Below are 7,460 nucleotides of genomic sequence, written 5' to 3'. Positions count from 1 at the left end.
AATTGAAATGATACTGTTTTGAGACTTTTCATTTCATTGTCATTGGACAAACTTACAAAATCAGTGAGGGGTCAAATAATTATTTCCTCCACTGTATGTCCCCAATATGCACAAATCGTTAGCAGATATGACCCCAATATGCACAAATCATTAGCAGATATGACCCCAATATGCACAAATCGTTAGCAGATATGACCCCAATATGCAGATATGTCCCCAATATGCACAAATCATTAGCAGATATGACCCTAATATGCACAAATCGGTAGCAGATATGACCCCAATATGCACAAATCGGTAGCAGATATGACCCCAATATGCAGATATGACCCCAATATGCACAAATCGTTAGCAGATATGTCCCCAATATGCAGATATGACCCCAATATGCACAAATCCTTAAGCAGATCTGAAAAGAAAAACCCATTTACTCACCTAGTCAGAAGAACTGTCACGATCTCCTCCTGTCACGATCTCCTCCTGTCCCGACCTCCTTGTGGCACGCAACTCCCTCGGCTCCTCTTCCTTCCGACGTCACGTTCTGCCTGCACTACACTGCAGGGCTACGGGAAAATGGCCGCCCGAAGCCCTGCACTGGTCCGGCAGCCTCTCTGATAGGCTGCCGGCCAGCTGGCAGCACACGTCACACGCGCACATGTAACAAGCGCGCCGCAGCCACTGACACTCACTACTGGTGTAGTGTCAGAATGGGCAGCCCTGCAGCACCGGAGCCGCGGCCTAGGAGCCGCGGCAAAGGTGAAAAAGAGCCGCTTGCGGCTCCGGAGCCGCAGGTTGCCGACCCCTGTCCTTTAGTGATGTCCACTAACCCAGTTTTAAAAGAATCTTCAAAGCATTTAAATTCTCTTTCACAATAAGGCTTATATGCATCCACCACTAAAATCATTTCACTGCGCTATAACAAATAAGTCATACTTCCTAATTTGTTGCTAAAAGTGGCTTCATGGCGCTCCTCTATAAAAAGCTATATAAACCTTAATACAAAACAGTCAGGCACAAATTGATAGAACAGAAGTCCAATTAGATTGGTTCGCCACACACTTGGGGGGTATCCACCCTAACACAGTTTATAGAGAAAGTATGCAGGCGCTCGACAGCATCAGTGGGTCATCATAAGTAAAAAATTCACATCAGCAGCAATGTCCAAACAGAGTACTCTCACCATAAGGAATGGCTGATTGTATGATAAATCAGCATATGCACATATCAGCAGTATCCTGCGAGCAAGTATCTTCAGACAAATCTGGATCTGGAACTCAAAAAGCAAATATGCATAGCGTACGGAATGTTCAGGAGAGTATTAAGTTCACACTACCCCACAAGTGAACCAAACGTGTAAAACGCCCTCCACCAGCACACGAATGGCAATTATAACCGCTCACCAGATATTATTGCTGATCAGTGTAAGACCAGCATCAACGCTTTTATATTGTAGAGATCTTCCAAGACACCCTGCACATACTGTAATCTTGTAACTGTCATAAATAGGAATTCTTGTTCAGACTGGCCTTAAAGGAAACCTGTAAGGACTTTAAAAAAAAAAAGAGTTTAACTTACCTGGGGCTTTTACCGGCCCCCTGCAGACATCTTGTGCCCGCGCTGGGACAAAACCATCCTCTGGTCCCCCGCCGTGGCTCAGTTCCATTTTCAGAGACTGAGCCTGCGCAACAAGAGCGTGAATAAGGATGCACGCAGTCAGGGCCGTGCAGGCACAGTGGCTGTCGACTTGCAAGTTGGTGATAATAAAACTGAGCCACAGCGGGGGACCGGACTTCCTGTGCTTGGGCACAGGACGTCTGCAGGGCGGCGTAGAAGCCCCAGGTAAGTTTAACTCTAAGTCCGTACAGGTTTACTTTAATGCGGTGATGCATCCTGCATACATGGCACACATCTGTACAGGTCTCACTATGTTTGATTTGAGCTGTCATTCAGGAGAATGGTACATGGGCACAGGATCAGGTATTTATGTGCATTTTGTCTGTGCTGTTTTCCCTGTGTTTTACATGCTTTTGCCTTGTTTACTGTTGTTCCAGGATCACCCATATTTTATTCCTGATATTGAAACATTGAAAAAGAAACTGCAGGCGTCAGAAGATTCCAGAGCCCAGAAAGAAAAAGAATTGAGGAATGCCAAAGATCGAGAGAAGAGACTGCGTCAGACCTGTCTTAGCATTTACCAGGAACTCAGCAAGAGGGGCTTATTGACTCCTCAGCTTCAGGAAGCTCTTCATCCGTATGAAGGTAATACAGGCACTTACAGCCATGACTTCTGAACATTTCCACAAAGAATATTCTGATGTGGCAGACCAGTAGATCAATCAGTGCATTGACAACAGATTTACAGTTATTCTTTTATTTGACTATGAGGCTGTAAAAAGAAGTCTTGGCTTAGGTCAGCCAAATTTTCCATCATGAAGTTAAAAGGGCACTATGATGAAAAACTGGAAAAGGTGTACATTTGTTCCAGCCCTTTATTGATGTGTTTTAGAATAATACATATATACACATTCATACACACCGACACACTGACAATGAATTACCAATAGTATGACTACACACGTAAAGTGAATGCTTTGATTGTTTAGATATTTTCCTGGAATTATTCAAGAAACCGGAGTGTGAGTATTCTGCACAGCAGCGCCTCTTCTCCCTGGTCGTACACCTAAATGACCCACTGTCATATACATTTCTCAGGAAGGAACTTAAGCTGCCACTTCCAGGACCTAAAACACTTCGCCAGTAAGTAAACGTTTTTATGTGGTAATAAGCTGTCAGCTGCAGATTTTTGTTATATTTTTAGAAGACAGTTGTGTGCTTACTTAGAGACAAATTTATAGCCCGATTAGCTGAAAGCACAATCTTCCGCAACATTTTCCATTTTACCTGTAGAAGATCTATGAACATGAAGCCTTTGTAATATTTCCATAGGATGGTGTACTTCAGAAATACTGTATAACTTGGTTAGCTTAGTTGAAAAAAGGTCACATGACCACCAGGTTCAACAAATGTGTTTTCATCTCTTCAAATGACTTTGACGTTGATCTGTATGAAGATGTATTTCTACCAGAATAGCAAACCTCATAACTGGACGTCGTCAGTATCCATATGACAAGTGTGAGCTGTGGTGCTTTTATAAAATCAGATTTGTTGAAGCATATACTGTAGATTACTAAAGAGTAACAGAGTGTCCGCAACACACACTATAGTAATAATAAGAGTGTGCAAGGGCTCAAAAAAGCATATGGAAAATATCAAGGACAGAAAGCCCATAAAGATAGCACCACTCTAATGAAATAGTAGCATTTATTCAAAAAGTGTATAGCATTAATACAACATATGACATCTTTGAGTTTCAAACAAGATAAAAACAATTAAAACCGACCAAATGGTCCAAAATGGTAACAGCTGCATACAATCATGTCTTAAGGTAAATGAAGGTGCAATCCACCGTATAAATATAATCACAAATATGGCACAGATATTGTCTATAAATACCGGTAATCGCCTCAGTGTGCATCTGATCAGAGCACACACAAGGTTGAACCCGGGTTCAGCAAGAAAAACAAATAAATATACGCATCCACATACAGTAGTATAAATAGCAAGTGCAAAAAATTATATATATATATATATATATATTTCATATATCAAATTATTCCTGTGTAGGAAAAATGTGCAAACCAGCAAGGACTGCTGTATAATATGACACTAGGAGCAGCCTATAGAAAAGTGCATGAGGTGAAAAGTGATACAATAGGGGAAGATACTTAGCCCGGGGAGACCAAGGAGGCGAAGACAGTGCAGCTGTAAATAGAAAAGGTCCCTTCAGAACAGTCCCGCAAGCTCCGCGGGCGTCACCCCGCTTTCAAAGGAGACGCCCGCGGAGCTTGCGGGACTGTTCTGAAGGGACCTTTTCTATTTACAGCTGCACTGTCTTCGCCTCCTTGGTCTCCCCGGGCTAAGTATCTTCCCCTATTGTATCACTTTTCACCTCATGCACTTTTCTATAGGCTGCTCCTAGTGTCATATTATACAGCAGTCCTTGCTGGTTTGCACATTTTTCCTACACAGGAATAATTTGATATATGAAATATAAATATATAAATTTTTGCACTTGCTATTTATACTACTGTATGTGGATGCGTATATTTATTTGTTTTTCTTGCTGAACCCGGGTTCAACCTTGTGTGTGCTCTGATCAGATGCACACTGAGGCGATTATTTATAGACAATATCTGTGCCATATTTGTGATTATATTTATACGGTGGATTGCACCTTCATTTACCTTAAAGAGTAACTGTCAGGCTGCAGAAGCTAATTTAAACCTCTATTCTCCTGTGTTAAACAGTTTAGAAGGAAGCCAGAAAGCCATTAGTGAAGATAAAAATCTCAGTTACCTTTGATGTGTGCTTATCAGCAAGGGTGTTATAGACCCATAAGGACGCAAGCCGCATACTAAACTGCAAAGCATTCTGGGGCCCTCCCCTCGGCTGCTAATGAGACGTTACAGCAGCTTGTAATCAGTCCAGCGCGTAGCACTGATAAATCTCCGGGCAGAGTACACTGCAGGAGTCAGCTATTGTTCCTAGCCACATGGCTCATTAATATTCACTGCACACTGTGTTGTTCAAGTACGAGCTTATCTGTGATCAGGAAGCAGGCAGGACATGACGACACATTTGACAGAAAAACATGGAGCCTGCCATGAGCTGTCAGGAGCATCTATCTCTGCATATACTATATACAAATTCTGTGAAATCCAAACGTGGACAGTGAAATGCATATGTAATGTAAGTACAGCCAATCTTTAGCTACTGATATATGTGTTTATTTTCTCTGAGACCTTATACCTAACAGCTCCTCTTTAAGACATGATTGTATGCAGCTGTTACCATTTTGGACCATTTGGTCGGTTTTAATTGTTTTTATCTTGTTTGAAACTCAAAGATGTCATATTTTGTATTAACCATTTACCGCCATCCTAACGTATTAAAACGTCATGCTTACCGCTATTAACAGCAACATGACGTTTTAATACGTTGCGCATTCCCGCCGCTGCTACCGCCGTGTGTCCGCCGCTACCGCCGCCATTACCGTCGGGATCCCGTGCTGGGTGATTGGGGAAGAGGACCGAACAGTCCTCTACCCAATCGCAGTGCTTGGAGTGAATGGACGTGACCGCGAACAGCGGCTACGTCCATTCACATAAACAGGAAATGTAACAGTTTAATAAAGTGTAAAAAAAAAAAAAAAAAAAAATGAACACGGCCTATGAGTGTTCACTAGCGCCATCTTGTGGCCAAAAAGTATATTACACCTACAAAATACATACATTTTCAAGTATATACACATCATTAATAAAATTACACTTCCAACCCTCCCCCCCAAAAAAAAACACTTGTAAAAAAAAAAATCAGCTTAAAAAAAATAAATAAATAGTTGCCTTAGGGACTCAGCTTTTTTTATTCTATATTTTATGAGGGAAAATTAATTTTAATTTATTACATAGGGGCTTGTAATTATGGCCAGAACAAACAGAAAAATAACCACTTATATTTCAAAATAATATACTGTCGCCATACATTGTGGTAGGGACATAATCTAAACGGTTTAATTATCGGGACCACTGGGAAAATAAAACGTGTTTGTTTTATCCACAGGAGAATGTTTAATTTTAAAACTATAAAGGCTGAACACTGAGAAATAATGATTTTTTTTCTGTTTTTCTCATTAAAATGCATTTAGAATAAAAAAATTCTTAGCAAAATGTACTATCCACAGAAAGCCTAATTGGTGGCGAAAAAAACGAGGTATAGATCATTTTCTTGTGATAAGTAGTAATAAAGTTATTAGGGAATAAAAGGGAGGAGCGCTGACAACTGAAAATTGCTCTGGTCCGTTAGGATAAAAACCCTTGGGGGTGAACTGGTTAATGCTATACACTTTTTGAATAGATGCTACTATTTCATTAGAGTGGTGCTATCTTTATGGGCTTTCTGTCCTTGATATTTTCCATATACTGTAGATTATCTTTACTCCCTAACCACGTGAAATCCCACCCTCCTTTACTGAAACAGTATTGCATATGCACTGTGTATGTGGTTGCAATAACGTTATTGAAGTGTAATTTTAGTTACGGTTTTCTGTATTTTTGTGCACCTTTTTCTATCTCTAGGTGGCTGAAATCAAGCTGTCATGGTCCTGGCATTAATTATGTAGTTATTGAAGACTTACTAAAGAAAAAACAAACCCAGCCTCATCTGTATAGCAAGGTCTGCATTGTAGTGCATACAGTATCAGTGCAGCAAAATGTGATCTTTGATTCTCAGAGAAATGGGTTTGTTGGGTTTGTGAACTTGGGCACAGGAGGAAGTGGAAGCCAGGAAGTGGCCAATGAGGTGCTGGTGCTCATGCTTGTGGGAACTACTGGCCACTGGGAATCTCCTGTTGCATATTTCTTTGTCAAATCATTATCCGCACAAGCCCAGAAACAGCTCCTTTGTCATGCCTTGCGTGAAATCTGGGAGAATGGGTTTGAGGTGATAGCTGTTTCTATGGAAAGATGTCCACGTAACGAAGAAATGTGCTCCCTGCTGGGCTGTAACTTTAGAGACCCCTGGCAACTGCGGACCTTTTTCTGTTTTCCCAACAGTGATGTTAGGCATTATGTGATGTTTGACATTCGCCATGAACTAAAAACCATAACCAACATGATAGAAGAGGTTGGCTCTTTACAAAGTCCAAATGGAATCATCACATGGAAATTCATCACTGAACTGATGAACCTGCGCCACAGCTGGAAGGGGTCCCCTGAGCTTGCAAAGATGCCCTTACTGGTCCACAGGCTAAGCAACACAGTCGCTGATGCATTAAAACTCCTGGAAACGAAGGATGAAGAGGTCCGATATCCACACGCCACTGTACAATTTATTCAGGTCGGTTTTATTTCAGGTAACTTCTGTCTACTTAAATTGTAAGATATCATTTTAAAATGGCCTTTATCTTTTCATAATTCATAACTGTTAGAAATGTATCATAATTCAGGACAGGCGACCTCCAGTTTGCTATGATATATATATTGGATCAGTTTGTGTAAATGTAATGGATCCAGTTCTATGGCTTATTATTAAGGCTTTTGGAATTTTGAGGAATATTTTATGGAGGGGGGCTAAAATAAACTGTATAATCTCAAACCATAACCATTGTACCCGAGGGCAACCTTACCATATATGTAGGGTTAATCCTTTTATATGACAGTGGAGAAAGCGTGCACTAGTAGATACTTCTATCCATAAGCTGTGTAACCTCCTTCTCATTAGAGTTTCACAATAGTGAGGCTACAGCTTGGTTGTAATTAGAAAGTTCACGGCTGCTTTTGGATGCATCGTGTGAGAGGTTATGGTTTGCATGATATTGAAACTGAGTTTTTTTTTCATCAACA

Source organism: Hyperolius riggenbachi, chromosome 3 (assembly GCF_040937935.1).
Source record: "Hyperolius riggenbachi isolate aHypRig1 chromosome 3, aHypRig1.pri, whole genome shotgun sequence".
In the NCBI taxonomy this organism is placed as follows: domain Eukaryota; kingdom Metazoa; phylum Chordata; class Amphibia; order Anura; family Hyperoliidae; genus Hyperolius; species Hyperolius riggenbachi.
This window is presented reverse-complemented; position numbering follows the sequence as displayed.